The following is a 25,062-nucleotide window of genomic DNA, read 5'->3' as shown; positions in this document are numbered from 1 at the left end:
TTTCAACACAATGAGACTGATGATAATTATCTGTTTTTGTTGCTCTATGTTGACGATATGCTTTTGATTGGATCATCCTTTAAATGGATAAATAACATAAAAAAAACTAAGTGGTGAATTTGACATGAAAGATCTAGGTAAGGCTAAGAGAATCTTAGGTATTGAAATCGAAAGAGATAGGTCAAATTCTGTTTTGTTTTTGCAATACATGAGTAGAGTACCTTATTCAAATGTGATTGGTTCCATAATGTATTTGATGGTTTGCACTAGACCTGATTTAGGTTTTACTGTTAGTACTCTCAGTAGATATATGGCTAATCCGGGACCTGAACATTGGGAAGCGCTAAAGTGGCTGTTAAAGTACTTGAAGGGTACTAGTAACGTAGGCTTAAAGTTTAGTGCTAATAAAGAAGGCATAAAATTAAAAGGTTTTGTAGATGCTGATTATGAGGGTGATAGGGATGGTAGGAAATCTACTTCATCTTACGTGTTTACCTTATCTAATTCATGTGTAAGTTGGAAATCACAGTTACAACATATTGTTGCACTATCCACTACAGAATCAGAATATATTGCTACCACTGAAGCTATTAAAGAAGCTCTATAGCTTAGAGGTCTACTTCATGAACTATGTGTCCTGAATGATTATGTGGTAGTGTATTCTGATAGTCAGTCATCCATACATTTATGCAAAAATCCTATTTTTCACGAGCGTACTAAACACATTGATGTTAGACTCCACTTCATTAGAGATATAGTATCTCAAGAGGTGGTAAGACTTGAGAAAGTCCATACCCACTACAACCCATCTGATATGGGGACGAAGGTACTACCAATGGCAAAGTTTAGGAGTTGCAAGGAACTTCTAAACATTGGTACAGGTAAATGATTTCCAATTTTATTGTTTTTCTATTAGAGGTGTCACTAATGGGAGACAACTTTCTTTGCAGATCCTTTGACACCAAGGTGGAGGTTGTTAGGCAATTTTGTTGTCAAACGACCTCCCCGAGTGATAATGTAACCTCGGTTGTTTATTATCAATCGGCCTCGTCCTAATGATTGATTAGTACATCGACACAATTATTGAGACAACACAATCCACTTTGTTATGGACCGTTCGAAGTAACCTATTCTATAGTGTTGCTCACAGTTCCCGCACCATTCCTTGGAAGGCTATATTATTATTGTTGAAGCTCACTTATTTGAGTCGAGCCTTGTTTGTTGGTCCACCACTTAACCCTAATTGTAACTTACCTATTTTGGACAATATACTTGGCATATAATCCCTTCACTTTCTCGACCTCCATTAGAGTGAAATTTTCCCCTCTTGTGAGTCTCTCTCTCTCGGCCTCTCCCTTTCCCTTTCACTGTGACCTTAGTGGTTAACCTACTGTGGGAAGATTATTGGGCTTCTCCTTCCCAATTGATAGCAACCGGACCGGTGGCGGCATACGGTGGTGTTGGAGTTGTCTCAAGGTGTTGGTGTCGATGTTGTGGTAAACTGAGCCCGATTTTGCACGTGGTGGCTGTGGAATTCATCCCTACAATAGCTAAACGATAAATATGCACTATTAGTAACCCTTCCCTGCGACAAGTACATGAAAGTTTTAAGTGAATTTCCGCTATCTTTTTGCTTCTTTTTACTACTAATTAATATGTAAAATTGAATATAATGTGAGATATTTCTTTATATTTGACATGTTAAGCCATATTTTTGGACATGAAGAATGATATGATCTATGTAAATGGAGTGTTTGAGCAACTATTGACAGATATAAAAAAGATTGTATCAATTCCTCGAATTTAGGATCTGTTTCTATGGCCAACACAGGTAATCTAAACTGCTAAGTATTTTAAGTGGTAAAATTATTTGTATCACCTCTCTATATGCAATAGTATGACTACTAGATACTGTTATTTGTTATAGTTACATTATAATTTCATATGTAATTTAATTTCTCAGTTCTATGAGTAAGAAGCCACCAAGCTGCGAAAAAAATTTGAGAGATACAGAATACAAACATGTTAAATATACTTAATCGTTAGATGCTATTACTTAATTTATTGCAAATATTATTCACATTGCATCCTGTGCAGACAAATTCTTGGTGAGGGTGTTGGCACTTTGAAGTACAAGGAACTCAAGAACTTAGAGATGAAAGTGGAGAAGGCCATTGGAAGAATTTGTTTGAAAAAGGTTATTAAGTTTTTTTTTTCTAATTTTTGGTTCGTAATTTCTTGTTAAATTTGGTGAGTTCATTGTTGATTCTATGAGACTAGCATTTGAGAAATTTTTTAGAATAAATTAATGTTCGCTGAAATTGAGTTCATGCAGAAGAGGGTAAGTATACTTGCTTTTATAGTTTTGAGGGGAAAAAATTTGCAATCTTATTGATAATTTTTTAACACACCCCGCCCCGTGTAACACCACTAGATCCGAACGTGACATACGCCGATGATAGATACCAACTAAAAGTCGGACCCACCATCAAGGCTACTACAAATACAATATATCACTTTTTATACATCATTTTTCCATCAGAATTTCGACATTATCTCCTCTGTAAACAGGACTAACCAACATCTGATCAATTTCACACAAATCCCAAACTATAGCACAGCACAATAAAGATAAGCCGAAATCTCAACCTTTAACAAGACATAAAATGAAATATACGTATGGATACAAAACACATAGTGAGCCCCATAACTATCTACAAGTGATGCAAAATCACATCTAGACGTGAACATACGTCCCAAAACACTGACTACATGTTCTATGAAGTGAGTCATACCAACAAACTCTGTCGTGTGGTTCTGACTCCTAAATCAAGACTCAACTCCAAAAGATGCCCAGATTCTCAACTGCTGCCTGATAAGGAAAAACGTGGAAAAATATATGAGTTGATAGCTCAGTGAATGGAGAAGTTCAAAATAAATGTACCTTTTCCATTTATACATTTTTATTGAAAATCAACTTCATATCATTTGATAATTTACAAGCTACATCATGTAATTATAGTCAAAAAGTGAAATATTCACATAAAGTCATAAAAATATCATCTTAAAATCATGATATAACATCAGTTGATAATCATGGTATAATCTCATCACATCAAATGTGCTGAAAAATCCACCAAAACTGTACCCTCAAACGTGCTAAGAACTTTCGCTACGGGCCTTTGGCCCCCTTCGTGAACGAAAGCCGGTCTCAAAGACCTCTCATAATCAATTCTAAAACACGGCCAAGACTTCTCTGTGAACTATACGTACATGATCAAGAACAATGTCAGGTCAAGACCCTCTGTGTAGGATAGAACACACCCAAGACCCCTCTTTGAACTAGAAGAAGTACATAATCATGGGTACTTTTCTGGCTGATCTCAATATTGCATGTCTCACATACCAAACAAATCTCAATATCACATGTCTTACATAGCAAATCACAAATATGCCATAAATAATCTTTGATATTCCACATGTATCATAATAAAAGAGATTTCCATAATAACCATATAATTCGAACACATAATTGCACATACTTTGACAATATACTTAATTTATAAATATTTTAAAAATATTTATATTTTTCCACTCACAGAACTATGTACGCCAAAATCAATTCGATTGGTACGCTGTCCCGATATCTGTATCGCCGCCTGAAATATAATATAATTTTTAAATCAACAATTAACTAGTTTAAGTAATTTTAATAATTAAATAAGCGATACCCAAACATAATTATTTCACATTTAGGCGATTTTTAAAGTTTCCTTAATTAGTAAAACTAATTTTTCTTTCATTTTACTCAATTTCATAGTTTATTATACTTAACCCCTTCAATAAAATTGAATTTAATCTAGCAACTTAACAACTATAAAATCAAACATAACCTTTCAATAAGTAACTTTTACTTACCTTTCAAAATTGGGAAATTCATGCCTAATAGGATAGAGCACTTAATTCCTAACACATTGGCAAATTTCCCCCCTTTTTTCCTTCTTTTTCTTCCTCTTTTCCCTTTTTTTTCCCTCTTTTTCCTTTCTCTTTTTCTCTCTTTTCCTTCTTTGTACCGTTTTTTGTTTTGTGTGTTGTGTGTGTTATATGTTATTAATTTGGTTTGGGTGGAATTGAATTGATATCAATCCAATTCCACCGCCTCAATATACTATATTTTATTTATTTTTTTTGTTTGACTTTTTTTTAATAAACTTAATGTATTACATTTTTAGCAAACCACGAGAAGGTAAAGTACATCTTGGAAAGGGACTAGATTGACCTGTGAAAATTGAAGTCGGCACCCTCATTTGGCTTCCATTTTTTTGAAATGAAAATGTGTGAAATAGTATTTTTTGAAAAATGAGTAGTTGAAAAAGAATTAAATTTTTTTTTTATGTGTAATATTATTTTTTGAAAGATTGTGTGGTTGAAAATAGAACAGAGAAAAATGAAATGTAATGAAATGAAATTTAATGAGGGCCAAATGACGGCTATAAGACTATCTAAATGACAAGGACTTAAAGTCCATACATGAAAAAGGTAAGGCGCCCCAAATAACGAGACAAGTACAAGAAGCCTTAAAAGTAGGTTCATCATCAACTCGCTTTTGACCTAACAAAAATGGAGCTGCTAATGATGAATAGAATGGGGACATGGATAGGAATTGTTTTTATGCATGTGTGCATTTCACTAAAACAACTCTTCATTGTTGTTTTATACTTTATAAGCGTGGGAATTTGAGATGCAATAGAATTTACATGATGGCATGCCGGTGTAACTATTGTGTAAATTGTAAATCAAGTGGTGTTCCATAGCCTAATATGTCCTAATATTGCTGATAAGTGTATTTTATACACTTATTTGGGGCCCTAAAATCACAATATTTGAATGTTCTTTTGACAAATTATATTTTAAACTATTGTATTTCATGTTTAATACGTAAAATTTTATGAATGAAAAGGGAATTGAAGGAAAGAAGCAAAAACGTGTGAAAATGGCAAAATCCAAAATATGATGGTTAAATTAGCCATTGGATGCAAAGTTTGGAGATCAAATTTCAAACTTTAGAACGTGAAGGAATTGAATTGAATCAAGTAATACATGAGTTGCAACAAATTAATTTGGCAAGGATTGAATTTCATTGTATTGAAAGAATTGAGGACTTGGAGAGAAAAATGGTGAAAATTTAATCAGGCCTCAAATTGGGCTAAAATTGGAACCTTTGGAACTAATAAAGAGGATACACGCCTATAGAAAAGTGTGGGCTGCTAGGTTTATATTTATATAAACACACGGACAATTCCATAAAGAAAAATAGCAGCCAAGATTATTAGAGAGGAAATAGTGGCCAACGGCTGGTTGACCCAGCCATTTTTTCAAAACGGTCTTTGACCAAAATTAAAAAAAAAAATGCTAAAAATGCAAACAAAAGCCAAATAGTCGAAAATATCCTCAAACAAAAAGAAGAGAAGAGGAAAAGAAGAGAAAAAAATGAAAAAGCAAAATCTCATTATTGACACCGAACAACCCAGATCGGAGCATCGCCGGAGATCGCCATTTCTCAAAGGGTTTAGCTTTTTTCTTATTCTTCATTGAAATATTTTTTGTTGCTGTTAATGTTTGAAATTTGTTTATTGAATATGTTATGAGTTAAAAACAAATTTTAAAGTTTATTTATAGTTAAAATGGAAGAAAATATCGAATTGGATGTTGAAATGACTCAGAAAAATGAAAAAAAAGGATTAAAATTCGCTTGAAATGGAGTTTTCCGACGAACGGTGAATTCTCGTCGAATCGGGTCTGGAGCTTTCGGATCCGGACCATCATACAGTCCGTAATGGACCCATATGGTCCGTTACAGACCAAAGGTGGTCCGTAACGGACGAAGATGGTCAATTACGGACCATGGCCCGGGCGGCACCCGATTTTTTTATTTTTTGGGAACAAAATCCAGAATCTTATAATTTTTTTTAAAAAATTTCTAATTTAATTCGTTTTCCATAATTTATTTTTCATTTTCATTTTTTTCTTTTAATTTTTTTGCTTTAATTTAATTCAATTTATGTATTATTTTATTTTTATTTACTCTTTTTAATGTGCGAGGAAATAATTTTATTTTTTTACGTACTAATGCATGTAATTTGATTACAAAATAACTGTGAATTTCATTTTGTAAGATTGTACATTTAATTTCTTTTGTAATTACGATATAATTGTAAATTTTATATCAATATTGTACATTTAATTTCTTTTGTAATTACGATTAAGATTATTAATTAATCAAATATTTAAATAAGAAATTAAATTAAATTAAATATAAATTTTTTATTTAAACAAGTGATTAAATAAAGTAATTAAGTATACATAACCAATTAAGGTAACTAAAAAATATTTCAACGAGGAATTAAATTAAATATTAATTTTTATTTAAGTAAATGATTAAAATAATAATTAAATAAGGTAATGAAATATGAAATAATATTTAAACGAGAAATCAAATAAGCTAATGATTAAAATATCCAATTAAGATTATTAGTTAATTAAATATTTAAAGAAGAAAGTAAATTAAATATTAGTTTTTTATTTGGGTAAATGTTTAAAATAAATAATTACATAAAGTAATTAAATATTAAATAAATAATATACATAAAAAATTAAAGTTATTAAATAATTAAATAATGTAATGAAATAATAAATAAACAATATACATAACTAATTAAGATAATTAATTAATGAAATACTTAAATGAGAAATCAAATGAAACATTAATTTTTATTTAAATAAAGTAATTAAATATTAAATAAATAATGTACATAACCAATTAAGGTAAATAAAAAAATTTTAAACGAGAAATTAAATTAAATATTAGTTTTTATTTAAATAAATGATGAAAATAATAATTGAATAAGGTAATGAAATATGAAATAAAGAAAATAAGGTAATAAAGATTAAATATACATAACCAATTAATGTAACTAAAAATAATATTAAACGAGATATTAAATAATTAAATAATGTAATGAAATATTAAATACATAATATACAGAACCAATTAATATTAAATACATAATATGAAATTTTTATTTAAATAAGTAATTAAATAAATAATTACATAAAGTAATTAAATTTTAAATAAAAAATATACACAACAAAGCAAGGAAGAAATTATTTAAATTAAATATTAATTTTTAAATTTAAATAAGTAACTAAAGTAATAATTAAATAAAGAATAATATACAAAATCAATTAAAATAAGTAATTAAATAAGTAATTCAAATAAATAAATAATATACACAATCAATTAAAATAAATAACTAAATAAAGCAAATAAATATTAAATAAACAAATAAAACAAGTAATTAAAATAAAAACATAATAAATAATATACATAATCGATTGAAATAATTAATGAAATATTTAAATAAAAAATGAAATCAAATGTTAAATAAACAATTAAAATAAGTAATCAAATAAAGTAAATAAATATTAAACAATAATCAAATTTGTGATTTCTCACGTCCATCATGAAATAACCATTGTAACTTGTCACGAATGTTCTCAATCGTTGCGAGAATTGGTAACTCTGGATCCTTCTTAAATAAAGCATTGAGTGACTCCACATTGAAGAACCAAGGCATCGCTAGATCATCTATTCGAATTGGTAACTTTAGATTCTTCTTAATTAATAAAATACTTAAAAGAATAAATTAAAGTAATTATGATTTAGGGAAATGAAAGTTTATTTCGAGAAAAGCTTTATGATTTATTTCAGTAATTATGATTTAGGGAAATGAAAGCTTTAATTACAAAATTTAAAAGCTGTTAGGTTCGATTTGTGCGGTCTTTGGAAATAAAAACCATACGTTTAGATAGATATTACAAATCCGTCGAGTCAATTTTCATTTAAGTACCTACTCGGTCGGGGAAACTTTTCGGTAGATGATTTTCTAAACTTATGTCTATATTTAGGAGTACGCGGTTGAACTTCGGGTGGCCACAAATTATTAAGTGCTACAATCACAATGTAATCGGGAACTTCTCACTCAACTTCATTTGGTAGAGGAAATATAGTTTCAGCATTATTAAATAATGTATTGAGTGACTCCACATTGTTTAACGTCATCATGTTGTATCGATATCTTGAAAAATGTTACCATGCTTAATGTTCGACTTCCATATTTGTTAGATATTCTCATGCACCAGTGTAATTTATGTTTTATTTTGCTCATGAACTTATCAAACTCTTCAAAGTTGTAAGCTTCTGCGGCTTTCCTAAACAATATACATAGCCAATTAAAATAATTAATTAATGAAATATTTAAACAAAAAATTAAATTAAATATTAATTTTTTATTTCAATAAGTCTTTAAAATATATAATTAAATAAAGTAATTATGATCCTGTTTGATTACGATCATATGAACAAATTAAAAGATCGTGTACTCAATCCAGCCTGTGAACTCCCACCAGACTCATGTTTCTATCTGATTACGATACTGTGAACAAATTATGTGTGTAACAATGAAACCATGGTGAATAGCAACTATCTCGAGAATAATGTTTAGATGTAAAAAGATTGATAGAGTTTCGGCTTATTGGGAACTAATGAATTTCATTCTCTAATATATTTTATGAAAGTAGAAGGTAGTAGTACTAGTTATGGAACTTTAACATTTTAACAGGCTCTATCTTTCGTTCTTTTCAAAGTACAAACAAATTCATTAATCATTTAGGTATACAAGCAGTCATTTTTCTATCCAAACCACAACTTATAAGTGTATATTAAGTTTAAAAACAACAAATAAAAGAAAGAACAATGGAAAAATGACTTGAATGAGAATCTGAGACTTGCCAAAAAAAAAGAGAGAAAGAGGCAATTCAGGTAAAAATTAGCAGTGATCGTTAACGACCACTGAATTTTTTGACCGTTAACGGTCACTAAATTTTTTCAGTGACCGTTTTGGTCCTTATATATATATATTTTTTTTCTTTTCTTCTTCTATAAATAGTGGCATTTAGCCACAAAATTTTCTACAATTCACTCTCAACTCTCAATTATCTTTCTCTCAACTCTCTTGTATTGTGTTGATAGTTGTGCAATTTTTATATACAATTTATACAATATCCAATTCTCATTTCTCAGTTCTCACTATATTTATTGAAATTTCATTCAATTTTCATTTCTCACTACATTTATACAATTATTCTTCTAGAAGTTATTACTTATTACAACTAAACAAATGGATCCACGCTCATTTGTTGAAAACTTGTTCGGTGTGGGAGGAAACGAATCGTCTATGACACCGCAAAGTCAGTTTCAGAATCAATTTGAAGGTCTAAATGACGTACCCCTACCTGAAGATATTCCAGATTTCGATCTTCATCATCATGTAAGCGGCCATCCAAATTATTCAGTTAATTTGGATGATGTTGACGTTCCCGAAGCGGATCACGATCAGAAAGAAGAGGTTGAATTAAACATTCCTGATGCGAGGGGAAAGCGAAAGAGGAAAAAACAAACAAAATGTTGGGATCACTTTAAGTTGATTTCAATGGAAAAAATCGTCAATAGAGTCCAAGAATCCAAAACAGTATGTAAATACTGTCGACAAAGATTGACATGACAAAGAGGAATTGGTACCACCCATCTCAACCGTCATTACAAAGCATGTGCGGCCAAACACGGACTTATTCCAGGCTTTCAAATACAATTGCAATTTGGCAGTCCAGACGCCAGTGGTTCTACTGCACCCCTATCCACATGGGTGTATTCGGAGGAGAAAGCTCGAACCGGAATGGTGAAGCTTGTTGTTGGTGCTGAGTTGCCTTTAGCATTAATTGACAACCAACACTACGTCTCGTATGTGAAAGAATATCTGCAGTCAAGGTACATTGAGGTAAGTCGATACACTCTTCGTTCCAATACAATACAATATTTTACTTCAACAAAATAACAATTAATTATGGATTTGCAAAAATATGGGGGTGTCATATCTTTAACTTCAGATATATGGGAAGGGATTAATAAAAGAGCATATATAGCTGCAATTGCACATTATATAGACCCACTTTGGTGCATGCATAAAAAAATTATTGCTTTTAGAATTATTGAGTTTTCTCACAACGCTAATAATATATTTAATGCTATTATTAGTATTGTTAGAGAATATCATTGCGAAGGTAAAATTCGTTCATTTACTTTCAATAATACTATTGTTAATAAAGTAGTTGCTGAAAAATTGCATAGGGTACTACAACCTGATTTTGGTGGGTATTTGTTTCATATTCGTTGTGTATGTCATATTTTGAATTTAATTGTCCAAGATGATTTAAAATATGTAAAGGATGAACTTCAAAATATTTGGAACGCACTAATATATTTCACAATCTCTTCAAGTAGAAAACAAGCATTTGAAGATTATTGTACCGAAATAGGAGTGCAAAATGCTAAAACATTTGTTGGTGACGTAGGTCATAGGTGGAACTCTACTTACTTGTTATTAAAGTCATGTGAAGGTTTTGAACATTTAATAACCGACTTTTATAGTAATAGACATGTTAGAAGTGATGACGAGGATATGTTGACTGAACATGATTGACATTTAGCTTTGAAAGTTAAAAAAATTTGACATCTTTTTATGAAATCATTAAGATTTTATCGGGTGTTTACTATCTCACCAGCTGTATGGTGCTTGAACGTCTTTATATAATTGCAAGAACATTTCATAAATACAGAAATGACCCTAATTTTAGTGAAATTATAATTGCTATGGAATTAAAATTTAGAAAATATTGGAAAGATTTGCCTATGTTATTTCCTTTAGCATGCGTGATGGACCCCCGATATAATTTATCGGGAACTAAATATATAATTGATCAAATTTCAAACGCCTTAACATTTGATACACCTATGACATATATAAATTTAGAGCAAACATTATGTGAAATGTATGAATTATATGCGAACCGAATGGATACCAATATTAGTCGGGTACCATCTGCACCTACTCCTTCCACTGAAATTGAAGAAGAAGATGCGAAAATATTTAATTTATTTCAAGGTATTAATTCATATAGATTTGATTCATCTGCAATGTGTTCATCTACTGCCACTGCCATGTCGTCACCATCTGTATCTCATTCTCATCATACATCTACGGGCTCAAGCCATAATGCATTGTCTGCTGAATTAATTGATTATTTCAACCAGAATATGCCAACAGATAAAACAATTAAAAAACGTTTAGACGAAGTAATTGAATAATGGTGAATGTATGAACGACGTTGACCAGTTATATCTGCGATTGCAAAAGATCTGCTGACACCTTCAGTTAGCACTGTTGCTTCGGAGTCTGCTTTTAGTGCAGGTAAAAGAGTTTTGAGCGAGGTCAGGAGCCGACTGAAAGAAGATATTTAAGAAGTGTTAATGTGCGTTAAGGATTGGCAGGACGCTCATTTTCGACTACAAGATAACTATGCCGAAATTGCATGTCGTCAAGTAAGTGATATTTGATTTAATTATATTGATGAAACTTTTCTTTTCTTATTGTTACTTTTAATTTTCTTTAAAAAGTTGTACACGTTACAAAAAATTGTTCCTGTACAATTTTTAACTCCACCTACTGAAAATTTAAGTAGCCGGTCCCAAGTCCGAATAAAGGAGGAGAGTTTATATTTTATCTATTTTAAAAAGAAAAATAAAAAAAATAAAGATTTCATTTTATTTTATTTTTTTCTATCTCTTTTAGTTAAAAAATAAATAAATAAAATTCCTTTCCACCAATTTAGTTAAATTTTTGTTAGTACTTGGTACTATTACTACTACTATATCTACATTTTAAATTCTTTTCTCGAACTACGCTGTGCATATCTTTGCATATAATTTTTGAAGTAAATTCCTTCTGAAAATTGAAAGGGTAATCGAATGATTGCCCTTTCAATTGTCAGAAGTATTTCACTTCGAAAATTATATATAATCTTCAACGTAAAAGATTTCTATATAATTTTCGAAGTGAAGACTTCTGACAATTGAAAGGGCATTCGATTACCCTTTCAATTTTTAGAAGGGATTTTCTTCGAAAATTATTTGCAAGGGGACGCGCAGCGTTACTTGAAAAAATAATTTTTAATTTTGTTTTCAATTTTCTTTAAAAAATTGTACACAAACAAACAACACAATTTTTAACTCCGCCTATTCTAAATTTAAGTAGCCGGTCCCAAACCCAGATAAAGGAGGAGGGTTTAAATTTTTTACTTAGTTTTTTATATATAATTTAAGATTTAAAAATTACTTTTTTATTTTCCAATTTACCTATTTGTTCCCAAAAAAAAAATAAAAATGAAAAATAACATCTGCTCGCGAGTCGGGGCTCGGCTTGACCCACGAGCTACTAGCTCGTGGGCCGAGCTGAGCTCTCCCATTTTTGGACGAGCCGAGCTCGGCTTGACTCGTGATGAGCCCGAACCGATTGACAACCCTAGCCACTGGCGATTCATTCAGAAGTGCAGATAAGCGTCAAGTGTTAGGGAAATGAAAGTTTATGTCGAGGGTTCTTAAACGTTAGACGTGATTTGTTGATGTAGTTTGTTGAATTATGATTTGGATTGTTGAAAAAATATATATTTTTTTCATTTCATATAATTTTGGAATAATTTTAGTTTAGTTTAGATATCGGGTGAGGACATGTGTTGTGAACTTGTTAATAAAATTAATGTTTTCGTTGTTCTTTCTTTTATTTGTTGTTTTTAAACTTATTATTTACTTATAAGTTGTGGTTTGTATATAAAAAATGACTGCTTGTATGCCTAAATAATTAATGAACTTATTTGTGGTTTGGAAAGAACGAAAGACAGAACGTATTGATTGTGTGGAAATGTTAAGGTTACATAACTAGTAATACTGCCTTTTACTTTCATAAAATAGTTAGAAAATGTACTAGTTCTAATTCTCAGTAAGTCGAAACTCTATCAATCTTTCACATCTAAACATTATTCTCGAGATAATTGTTACTCAACGTGATCTCACTATTACACATAAAATTTGTTCACAGGATCGTAATCAGATAGAGACATGAGTCTGGTAGGAGTTCACATGCTGGATTGAGTACAGTCTTCTAATTTGCTCATAGGATCGTAATTAGACATGATCATAATTACTTTATTTAATTATTTATTTTAAAGACTTACTGAAATCAAAAATTAATATTTAATTTAATTTATTCTTTAAATATTTCATTGATTATTTTGTTTATTTAATTAATTATTTAGTTATAGTTGTATTGAAAGGTCGATCGACATCGACTGGCTTTCGAAACCAAAATAATAAGGAATCAATAATCTGGACAAAAAATTGCATGTCCTTCAACGGATAGAAGGACCATAGGAATGATCGACGGAGTATGGCTATATGTTCCTCATCGAGTCCTTCCTATACCGATACAACTTAACTTTTCCCAAAATGAGCTTTCATGATATTGTCTAGGTGGTATTCCATTCTGCAAAAATAATACACGTTAAAAATATTTATACGAAATTATCAAAATTTATTATATTTTAAAATTTAACAAGTCAAATTACATACATTAGTATGTAAGAAATAAAATCATTTCCTCGCACATTAAAAAGAGTAAATAAAAATTAAATAATACATAAATTGAATTAAATTAATGAAAAATAAATTAAATTCAAGAAAAAAATACATACATGAATGAGCAAAAAAATTAAAAGAAGAAAAAAATGAAAAATAAATTATGGGAAACGAATTAGATTAGAATTTTTTTTAAAAAAAATTATAAGATTCGTATTTTTTTCTCTAAAAAAAAAAAAATTCCGGGCCGAACCGACCATGGTCCATTAAGGACTCCACGTGTCCGGATCCGGACTGCCCGGAAGACTTTTTCGATTTCATTTTTATTTATTTTTCTGAATATTTTAAGAAGAAATTAAGTTAAATATTAATTTTTTTATTGAAGTTTTGTGAATATTTTAAGAAGGAATTAAATTAAATATTAATTTTTTTATTGAAGTAAGTGTTTTAAAAAAATAATTAAATGAAGTAGTTAAATATTAAAAAATGAAAAGTATTTGATTTTTTAATTTGTAACTTAAGGGTATATTTATTTTTTAAAACAAAATTATGTCATTGTAATTTTATAAACAATTTAAAATTATTTTTGTCTTTTAACCTATTTCAGTTGGTTGCTGCAACTAAAGTCGGGAGTTGGCTGGAGAAAAACATAAAAGAAAAGCGCAGAAAATAGAAAAGAAAATAGGTGGCAACAGCTTGGAGAAGTCAAGCATAGTGGCTGGAATTAATTAGGAACTGAAGCAGATTGAAGGGGAAGTTTGGAAGGCATTGGGAAATTAATTACGTTTTGTCGGTTTTTGGTGATGTCTTCTATCTGTCATCTATTTAATTCCAACAATATGCTTGGCTAATTTTTTTTATTTTTTTTTTGTATTGCTAAGATGTGATGAACCCTTGTTATGAATAATTAATTTGACGTTAAATTGGTTTAATTGTTTGGATGCTTCTTATAGTTTAGTTTGCTTTTCAATTAACTGGCTATTAGTTGAATTGTTTGTGGGATTTTGTTGTTATCGAGAGAGACAATAGGATCATTGGCATATAATAATAAACATTGTGGGGGTTCAATAGAGGATAGAGATATACCCATATGTTTCACATGGTTTTTATGAATGTTTTAGCTCGTTTAATGTTTTTTTTTGCACGTTTGTATTTTTCATAGAAATATAGGAAAATCACGTGTAGGATTAGATTTAATTGCTATCGAGAGAGGCTTTTAAATAAAATAGGAACATTGACCAACAAGCATGATCTCAAATTGTCAATTTAAATTGTTTAACTAAAAATTGAATAATAAGGGGGATTTGACATCTTAGCAATACGTCTCTCAAATTTGATAAGTTTTTGCATTGTTTTCAAGTTAATTAATAGATTTAATAGTGTTAGTTACAACTCGACTTTGCTATTCGATTAAAGAAATTATTAGCTTTAACTCAATCAAACACATAGTCCTTATGGGTTCGACACTCTATACACCACTTTATTACTTGTTCACGATCTCGTTCACTTGCGGGTAATCAAACGATCAAGTTTTTGACGCCGTTGCTGGGGACTATTGTTTTTTACTAGTTTTAGTTAATTTTAACTTTAATATGAATTTTATTTATTTTTAATTTAGTTCATTAATTTAGAAAATTTTTATAGTGTTTCTTGCTTTCTTTTTTCAGGAATTTGTATGCGAAATTCGAGAACTAATGATCTTGCTCAATTTGACCTAGAAATCGAACGAACATTCAATTTTCGAAAAAGACAACAGCTTGAAATACACCAAAAACAGAAAGAGGAAGACATGGCAAACGAAAATCCGAATCAAATAGCCATCGAGGCAAATTTGGGAGTAGCACAAGCAAATATCACTGCAGTGAATGAAAATGCAAGGCTCATGGGAGAGTATATAGTTCCACCGATAGTGGAAAGCTAGTCCAGTATCGTATATCAGGCGTTTGGTTAGGCAAACTTCCACCTGAGAACATATGTCATCAATATGTTCCAAAACGTGCTACAATTTTTTAGGAAAGCTAATGAGAATCCCAACACTCATATATCAAGATTTCTGGACATGTGTGCAACAATTGAGTATCCGGGGATTTCAAGTGAAGCAATTAGACTAGGGTTCTTCCCATACACATTGAGAGACTCAGCCCGAGAATAGTTAGACACTTGCCCACCGTAGAGCATCACAACATGAAACCAATTGAGTTAAAATTTTGTTAGGAAATATTTCCCACTGAAAAGGATTGCAAAACTAAGGGATAAGATCACTACTTTTAAGCAAATGGACTCAGAATTCTATTCAAAGGATTGAGAACGATACAAGTGTTTACTTCGCCAGTGCCCACAACACGGATTGCAGAAGTGGCTTCAAGTGCAATATTTCTACATTAGTTTGAACCCGATTAGTTGGGCTAACGTAGGCTTCGCATGCAACGGTTCTATCACAAAAAGAACCACGGAGCAGGTCTACCAAATCATGGAGGACTTGGCATTTACCAGTGTACTTTGGCCTACTGAAAGAACAAGTGGAAAGAAAGTTGTTGGGGGTATTCGAAGTTGATTCTTTAACAACACTTTCAGCACAATCGGCATAATTGGCACAGAACGTAGATCAGATGAGTGCAGCCTAGATAGTAGGACTGAAATGCAAACATTGTGGATGGAACCACAAGAGTGTTGATTGTAACGTAGGATCTCTTTTTGCTCATACAGTAGAAGACGTGAATTGCACTCAGAATTTTCAAAGGCAACAACACAATCCAAATCCTAACATATATTATCCGGGCTGGAGAAATCACCCACATTTTCAATGGAGTAATAATCAGGGAGCTCAGATTGCGCCACAGCAGGCCACACCACCCGAATTTCAGTAGAATGAGAAGAAGTCTTTACTAGAAGATCTTGTGACTAAGTTAGTAGAAATATACACTCAACACATGCAGAGAATGGATAAGAGCTTGCAAGTTCAGGGTGCTGCCATAAAAATTTGGAGAATCAAATGGGATAAATAGCCAATGTACTTTTAGAGAGACTACCAGGAACATTGCTTAGTGACATTAAACAAACCCTAAGGAGCACTGCAAGGCTATAACTACTCGCAGTGGGGTACAGCTACCTGAAATAATTGTGAAAAGGTCGGTTGCTACACAAGAAAATGTACCTACCAGGGTTGAGGAACATTTTGAGGAATCTACATCGAACAAAGACCAAGAAGAAGTACCAGTGGATCTAAAGGTTAATGTAACCGCTCTTACAAAAGAAATGGTTCAACCACTCCCATTCCCACACAGGCTACAAAAGCATAAGTTGGACAAGCAGTTCTCGAAGTTTCTTGAGGTATTCAAAAAGCTGCAGATCAACATTCCATTTGCGGATGCACTTGCACAAATGCCCAGCTATGCGAAATTTATAAAAGAAACACTTAGAAATAAGAAAAGTTGGAGGATTTGGGGATAATAATGCTGAATGAAGAATGCAGTGCCATCTTCTAGAATAAGCTACCACCTAAACTAAAGGATTTGGGGATAATAATGCTGATTTAGGTACTAGTATTAACCTCATGCCTTATTATATTTTCAGAAAAGTCAACTTGGGAGAGACGAAGGCAACATCGATCTCATTGTAGTTGGTATACATGTCCATAAAATTTCCCAAGGGAATTATTGAAGACGTATTGGTGAAGGTCGATAAATTTATCTATCCTGCGGATTTCGTCATTCTGTATATGACTGAAGAGGATAAAGACGTGCCATTGATATTGGGAAGATCGTTCTTTACAACGTGTCGAGCTTTAATAGATGTTTTGAAAGGACAATTGATGTTGCGATTAAATGATGAGCATGTGACATTCAACGTCTTCAGTGCTATCAAGTATCCTACAGAATCAGATAGCTGTTTCCACATTGATATAGTGGATTTAACTGTGGAAGAGACTTTCATTCTTGAGCATCCTCAAGACCATTTGGAGAATCTTCTTGTGCACTCACGAGATAAAACATCAACAGTTGAAGAGATAAGTCAGATCGCTTACATTGTGGAATCTGCTCCACCCATCAGGAGAAGACAATTTGAGGAACTTGGTTCAGAACTAAGTAAACCACTACCTTCTGTTTAGAAATCACCAATTCTTGAGCTCAATCAATTGCAATCACATATGAGGTATGCATATTTAGAAGAGTCGTCTACACTCCCTGTGATTATTACAAACGAGATGACAGAGTTAGAAGAGCAGAGATTACTAAGGGTCTTGAGGGAACACAAAACACCCATTGGGTGGTCTACAGCAGACATCAGAGAAATTAGTCAATCAATATGCATGTACAAAATCTTGATGGAAGAAGAGTATAAGCCAACAGTGGAAAATCAGCGCAGATTAGATCCCACCATGAAGGACGCTGTGCGAGCAAAGATATTGAAACTTCTTTGTACAGGCATCATCTATCCGATTTTTGATAGCAAGTGGGTTAGTCCAATCCATGTTGTTCCAAAGAAAGGAGGTATTACAGTGTTAAAGAATGAGAACAATGAGTTGATACTGACAAGACCAGTCACGGGATGGAAAGTATGCATAGACTATAGAAAACCGAGCAATGCAACTTGAAAAGATTACTTTCCTTTGCCCTTTATCAATTAGATGTTGGAGAGACTAGCTGGACATTCACACTCTTGTTTCTTGGATGGGTATTCGGGTTACAATTAGATTGCTGTAGCTCCAAAAGATCAAGAGAAGACTACATTTACATGTCTTTATGGCATTTTACATACAGAAGGATGTCATTCAGGTTATGTAATGGTCCTGCCACATTTCAGCGATGCATGCTAGCAATTTTTTTCAGATATGGTGGAGAAAATTATTGAAGTCTTCATGGATGACTTTTCAGTGTTCCGTTCATCATTTGAAAATTGCCTCTCAAATTTGGGAATGGTCTTACAACGTTGTGACGAATCAAATTTAGTGCTAAACTAGGAGAAGTGCTACTTCATGGTGCAGGAAGGAATAGTACTTGGGCACATGATTTCAACAGATGGCATCGAAGTGGATAAAAAAAAGATTCAGATGATAGAGAAGCTTCCTCCACCAACTTCAGTTAAGGGAGTACGTAGCTTTCTCGGCCATGTAAGGTTCTATAGGAGGTTTATTAAAGATTTTTCTAAAATTACAAAGCCTCTCTACAACTTGCTTGAAAAGGACACGTCATTCAACGTTTTCGAAGAGTGTTTGACAACCCTCAACACTCTGAAAGAAAAGTTAATTTCTACACTGGTTATAGCTACACTAGATTGGGACATGCCATTTGAACTAATGTGTGACATTAATGATTATGCAGTGGGGGCAGTATTGGGTCAAAGAAGGAATAAATTTTTTCATGTTATCTACTACGCAAGCAAGACGTTGATAGAAGCACAGCTGAATTATGAAGCCACATAAAAGGAGCTATTGGCCATTGTGTTTACCTTCGATAAATTCAGATCATATCTCATGGGATAGAAGGTTATTGTCTATACAGATCATCCAGCCTTGAAATATCTAATTTCTAAGAAGGATGCAAAGCCCAGGTTGATTCGGTGGATACTATTCCTTCAAGAGTTTGATTTGGAGATCCAAGACAAAAAGGAATGTAAAAATATGGTAGTAGACCATCTTTCAAAACCTGAACAAGCAGAATAGAAAGAGAAGGGTGATATAAAGGATTTTTTCCCAGATGAGCGCATCTTTCAGTTGACAGTGGGCCATGGTATGCGGACATAGTAAACTACTTGGCTTGTAATGTGCTTCCACTTGAGTTTACACACCACCAAAGGAAGAAGTTCTTTTCAGAGCTGAAGTATTATCTTTGGGAGGATCCCATCTTATATAGGTGGGATGCTGATCAAATCATTGGATGGTGTGTACCAAATGAAGAGGTCTCTAAAATTTTGGAGTGTTGCCACTCTTCTACTCATGCTGGGCATTTCGGGTCTTCTAAGACAACAGTAAACATTTCTGCAACAGGCTTTTGGAATCAGTATTAGCAAAATATGGGGTGAAACATTGAGTCGCTACACCTTATCAACCCCAAACAAATGGCTAGGTGGAAGTGTCAAAGAGGAAGCTAAAGAGAATTCTCGAGAAGACAGTGAATAGCTCAAGAACTGATTGGTCATGAAAACTTGACGATGCATTGTGGACATACAGAACTGCCTACAAAACACCAATAGGCATGTCACCATACCGCCTTCTATTTGGAAAAGCCTGTCACCTTCTAGTAGAATTGGAGCATCGAGCATATTCGGCAGTAAAGCAATTAAACATGGACCTGACAGCAGCTAGAGATAAGATGATGCTACAGTTGAATGAGTTAGATGAATTTAGGATTGATGCCTATGAGAATGCAAAGCTGTGTAGGGAGAGGACAAAGAAATTGCATGATAAATACATCCAGAGGCGTGAGTTCCCTCCAGGTCAAAAAGTATTGTTGTTCAATTCTAGATTGAAACTTTTTCCTAGGAAATTGCGTTCTAGATGGTCTGGTCCATTTACAGTTGTTCAAGTCTTTCCACATGGGGCAGTTGAAGTGACTTACGAGACAAAATGAACCTTCAAAGTAAATAGGCGGCGGTTGAAAGCATATTGGGCTGTCAACTTTTTTAAAGAGAAGTCACTCACCCAACTTCACGACCCCAAATGATCGATTTGACAGCCTAGCTAAAGAATATAAATTAAGCGCTTATTGGGAGGCAACCCAATATTCTAACCCTTTCATTTTGCTTTCTGCATCGCGTAGTATATATATTTGTTTTGATTACTAGATTGGGTTAGATTTATGCACGTTTTAATTTGTAGGATATCACCATCTTTAATACTCCACTTAGGCCATTTATTTATTATTGATATTTTGATTAATTGGGTTAAGTAACACGTGTTTTAGATTATTTGATTTTTAATATTTGATTTGAATTGCTATATACAAGAATATGACGTCGCGGAACACTCAACCCAACATAAACCAAGGGAAAACCATAATGAAAATTTTGCCTAGTCGTCACACATAGGGCCTCACACATTCAACAATAAAATTTGGGGAGTACCTTCTTCCTTTTCTTCCCTGCCCCTTTATGTGCTTATTTATACTTTATGGCATTGAGGACAATGTTGATTTTAAGTTTGATGGTGAAAAAAAAATTTAATTTTTATTTTTCGTATTTTTTTATGTTTTTGTTTTGGTTAGAAAAAATTAAAAATTTCTAAAAAAATAAAAAAAAATCTCTTTTATTCAGTTGTGTGGTTTAGACATTCTAGGTCAACAATGATGATAAAATTTGAGATTTAGTGTTGATTTATGAACTGTGGATAAGTTACATGTTAGACTAATTGAAACTTAACTTTGCAAAACTTGATATTACACGCACACTAGAATTGAGTTTGACATTGTGATGAAATGAGTTGTTTCATGCTTCTAATAGGTTGATTTAGTTGAACATGGATGCTTTTCCCAAACCATACTAAATTATTATCCTTAGACCAAATTTAACATAGTTTGTGGGTGATTTTACTATTGTAGGAAGATGCAAATGTGAATGTGGATTCATTGTGTGATTTTTTTTTTTTTTTTTATGTGGATGGTCTTTGATTAACATGATAAAATTGGGTGAAATTCTTAATTTGGAGTTTGGTTTGCTTGTATAGATGTGTGATAAGGGACATTGCATAAATCAATGCATATATTTTAAATTTTTGAAAATTTCTCTTTGAAACCTTTATGACTTGAGTAATTAAACCTGTAAGGGTGTTTTAAAATCTGATGCCCAAAAGTCAATTGACTTGGTAGTCATCGGCCTAAAGCTCGCTATATGGGTCATTTAGAAAGCAATTAGAGATGCAATTGCCCTTAAAAAAATAAAAAATAAATAATTATTCTCTTCGAAGCCTTTATAACTCGGGCAATTAAGTTTGTAAGGGTATTTTAAAATCTGATGCCCAAAGTCAATTGACTTGGTAGTCATCGGCCTAAAACTCGCTACATGGGACATTTAGAAAGCAATCAGAGATGACGTTACCTTTAAGAAAATAAAATATAAATAATTATTCTCTTCGAAGCCTTTATGACTCGGATAATTAAGTCTATAAGGGTATTTTAAAACCTGATGTCCAAAAGTCTATTGACTTAGTAGTCATCGACCTAAAACTCATTACAGGGGTCATTTAGAAATTAATTAGAGATGGAGTTGCTCTTAAAGAAAACATAAAAATAAATAATTATTCTCTTCGAAGCCTTTTTAACACGGGTTATTAAGCCTATAAAGGTATCTCAAAATCTGGTGCCCTAAAGTCGTCTGACTTGGGAGTCATCGACCTAAAACCTGCTATAGGGGTCATCTAGAAAACTTAAGGAGGAGTGCCAAAAAAAAAAAATTAAATTAAATTCCTTGTTAAGTCCCAACACCTATTCGAGGAAATTTGACTTTCGATGAAGGATAATTAGTCTAATTGAGTCGTGACAGTTGAAGCAATCAAATGATTAGATAATTCTTGTTCATTAATGTGTTGACTTGCAACTAGTGATATCACCTAAACTAGAGATTGTGGGGATAATGATGAATAATTCAACCTTAGATCATGTGCTAAGAACTGAGTAAAGAGAACAAGTTTGGGGATGTGTGGACCTTACGAGTGATGAAAGGACATATTTGACCACTAAGTATCGGGATTTGGAATAACATGTGTATTCATTAATGTCTACTTAATTCTTCACACATAAACATGTTGATTTTGCATTGGAAGAGTTGATATTGGTTTGGTATTGTGACTTTGAAGTGGTTTGTAGAATTAATACGGTGATTTCAAATCCTTAGGTAAAAAGCTAGATTATCCAACTAAATATTTTTCCATGATTGTGTGTTTATTATTATTTAGGGGTTATAGTTTTCTTTGAGGACAAACAAATGTTTAAGTTTAGGCGTGTTTGATAAGTATATTTTATACACTTATTTGGGATCCTAAAATAGCAATATTTGAATGTTCTTCTAACAAATTGTATTCTAAATTATTGTTTTCATGTTTAATAGGTAAATTTTTATGAATGAAAAGGGAATTGAAGGAAAGAAGCAAAAACGGGTGAAAATGGCAAAATCCAAAATATGAGGGTTAAATTAGCCATTGGATGCAAAGTTTGGAGATCAAATTTCATACTTTACAACGTGAAGGACTTGAATTGAATCAAGTAATACATGGGTTGCAACAAATTAGTTTGGCAAGGATTGAATTTCATTGTATTGAAAGAATTGAGGACTTGGAGAGAAAAATGGTGAAAATTTAATCGGGCCACAAATTCGGCCGAAATTGGAACCTTTGGAACTGATAAAGAGGATACACGCCTACAGAAAAATGTGGGCCGTTAGGTTTATAGTTATATGAACGCACGGGCAATTCCATAAAGAAAAAGAGCAGCCAAGATTATTAGATTAGGCACAAAACAAAAGCCGAGCTGCTGGGAATCAGAAAACAAAAAAATTGGGTTGCTGTAGAAATTATATATAAACGCCAACAGAAAATGGACGGTTGGGGGGGACAAAATTTGAAGGATAAAAGGCGGCTGGTGCAATTACACAAATACGCTTGGTCGTCGGTTGCATGAAGAATTGAGAGGATATATGTATACACATGCAAAGCAGCAGCTTGTGGAGAAAATTGGCAGAAACTAAGAGTAATTTCGGCTGATTTGGGGAGTTGTTTTGGAGTAAAAAATTTCAGTTGGTTACTGCAAATAAAGTCGGCAGTTGGCTGGAGAAAAACATAAAAGAAAAGCGTAGAAAATAGAAAAAGAAAAAAAGGCCACAATAGCTTGGAGAAGTCAAGCATAGTGACTGGAATTAACTAGGAACTGAAGCAGATTGAAGGGGAAGTTTGGAAGGAATTGGGAAATTATCGTCGATTTTTGGTGATGTCTTCTATCTGTTATCTGTTTAATTTCAACCATATGCTTGGCTAATTTTTTTTTTTTTTTTTTATATTGCTAAGATGTGATTAACCCTTGTTATGAAATATTGGTTTGAATAATTAATTTGACGTTAAATTGGTTTAATTGTTTGGATGTTTATTATAGTTTAGCTTGCTTCTCAATTAACTCATCATTAGTTGAATTGTTTGTGAATTTTATTGTTATCGAGAGAGACAATAGGATCATTGACACATAATAATAAATATTGTGAGTTCAATAGAGGATAGAGATATACCTATATGCTTCACATGATTTTTATGAATGTTCTAACTCGTTTAATGCTTTCTTGCACGTTCGTATTTTTCATGGAAATATAGGAAAATAATGTGTAGGATTAGATTTAATAGTTATCGAGAGAGGCTTTTAAATAAAATAGGAACATTAACCAATAAGCATGATTTCAAATTGTCAATTTAAATTGTTTAACTAAAAAATTGAATAGGAAGAGGGATTCGACATCTTAGCAATACGTCTTTCAAATTTGATAAGTTTTTACATAGTTTTCAAGTTAATTAATAGATTTAATAGTGTTAGTTATAGCTCGACTTTACAATTCGATTAAGGAAATTATTAGCTTTAACTTGATCAAATACATAGTCCTTGTAGGTTCAACATTCTACACACCACTTTATTACTTGTTCACGATCTCGTTCACTTGCGGGTAATCAAAAGATACAATTGCACCTTTACAAACCCCTCAATGGGTCAAGGTGCGACCTAAAAGCTCCACCTGCACTTAGATGGTGTATAACTAAGAAAAGAAAAGCCATCATCTTGTTCCTAATAAATTTTCTTATTTTCTTAAATGTTATCTCAATAATCCCAATCATCTTTCATATTTTTCTTATCCACAATATAATCTATTTTATTCAATTTAATGTACTAATTAATTTGTTGCAAGAATTTACATTCCCTGCTAAAATCTAGTTTCAATATGACTTGATGTGCCAGGAGTTAGAGCTGCACAACGTCAACATGTATCTATGGGCAAAGGTACGAAGATATACCTCTTTCTCTACGAGCCCCCACAAGAACCAAAAAAGAAAAAGAGACTTAAGAAAGGCTGATATATGCCGCAGTTTAGCAATCTATACAATCAGATCGCTAAAATTTGATGAAATGGTGCAGATAGCTAAAACTGAAAGAGCACAGTTGCAAATGAACATGATGCTGTTATCCGAATACCAGCCCTTGACTTCACAACCTTATGAAATTTAGAATGTTCACCCGATAAACCTCATGGAGCCGAATCCCGACTACTCTCTGTAAGTATTATGCCCTAGGTCCAATCAACTTTGGACATAAATGCTTTTATATATAATTAATGCAATTAAATGGCAGATCTATTATTTAATTAATAGACAATTAAATAAATAATAGAGTCCGTAGATTCAAATATTTGTAATTTGTTAATCACAAAGAGTTGTGATTGTGAGATACAAATTACATCTGATTGAATCTTAAATCATCCGTGGTCGTAAGTAATAACGAGATACGGATATCGTT

At 32.3% G+C, this 25,062-nt stretch overlaps 1 pseudogene; it reads left to right on the top strand.

Annotated features, from left to right (window-relative positions):
• The window catches only part of LOC111376827, a 38,936-nt pseudogene extending 14,111 nt beyond the window's left edge, over window positions 1-24,825 (top strand).
• The last annotated feature ends 237 nt before the right edge of the window (window positions 24,826-25,062 follow it).

The sequence above is a fragment of the Olea europaea genome, unplaced genomic scaffold, assembly GCF_002742605.1.
Source record: "Olea europaea var. sylvestris unplaced genomic scaffold, O_europaea_v1 scaffold1564, whole genome shotgun sequence".
NCBI classification, from domain to species: Eukaryota; Viridiplantae; Streptophyta; class Magnoliopsida; order Lamiales; family Oleaceae; genus Olea; species Olea europaea.
This window is presented reverse-complemented; position numbering and strand designations above follow the sequence as displayed.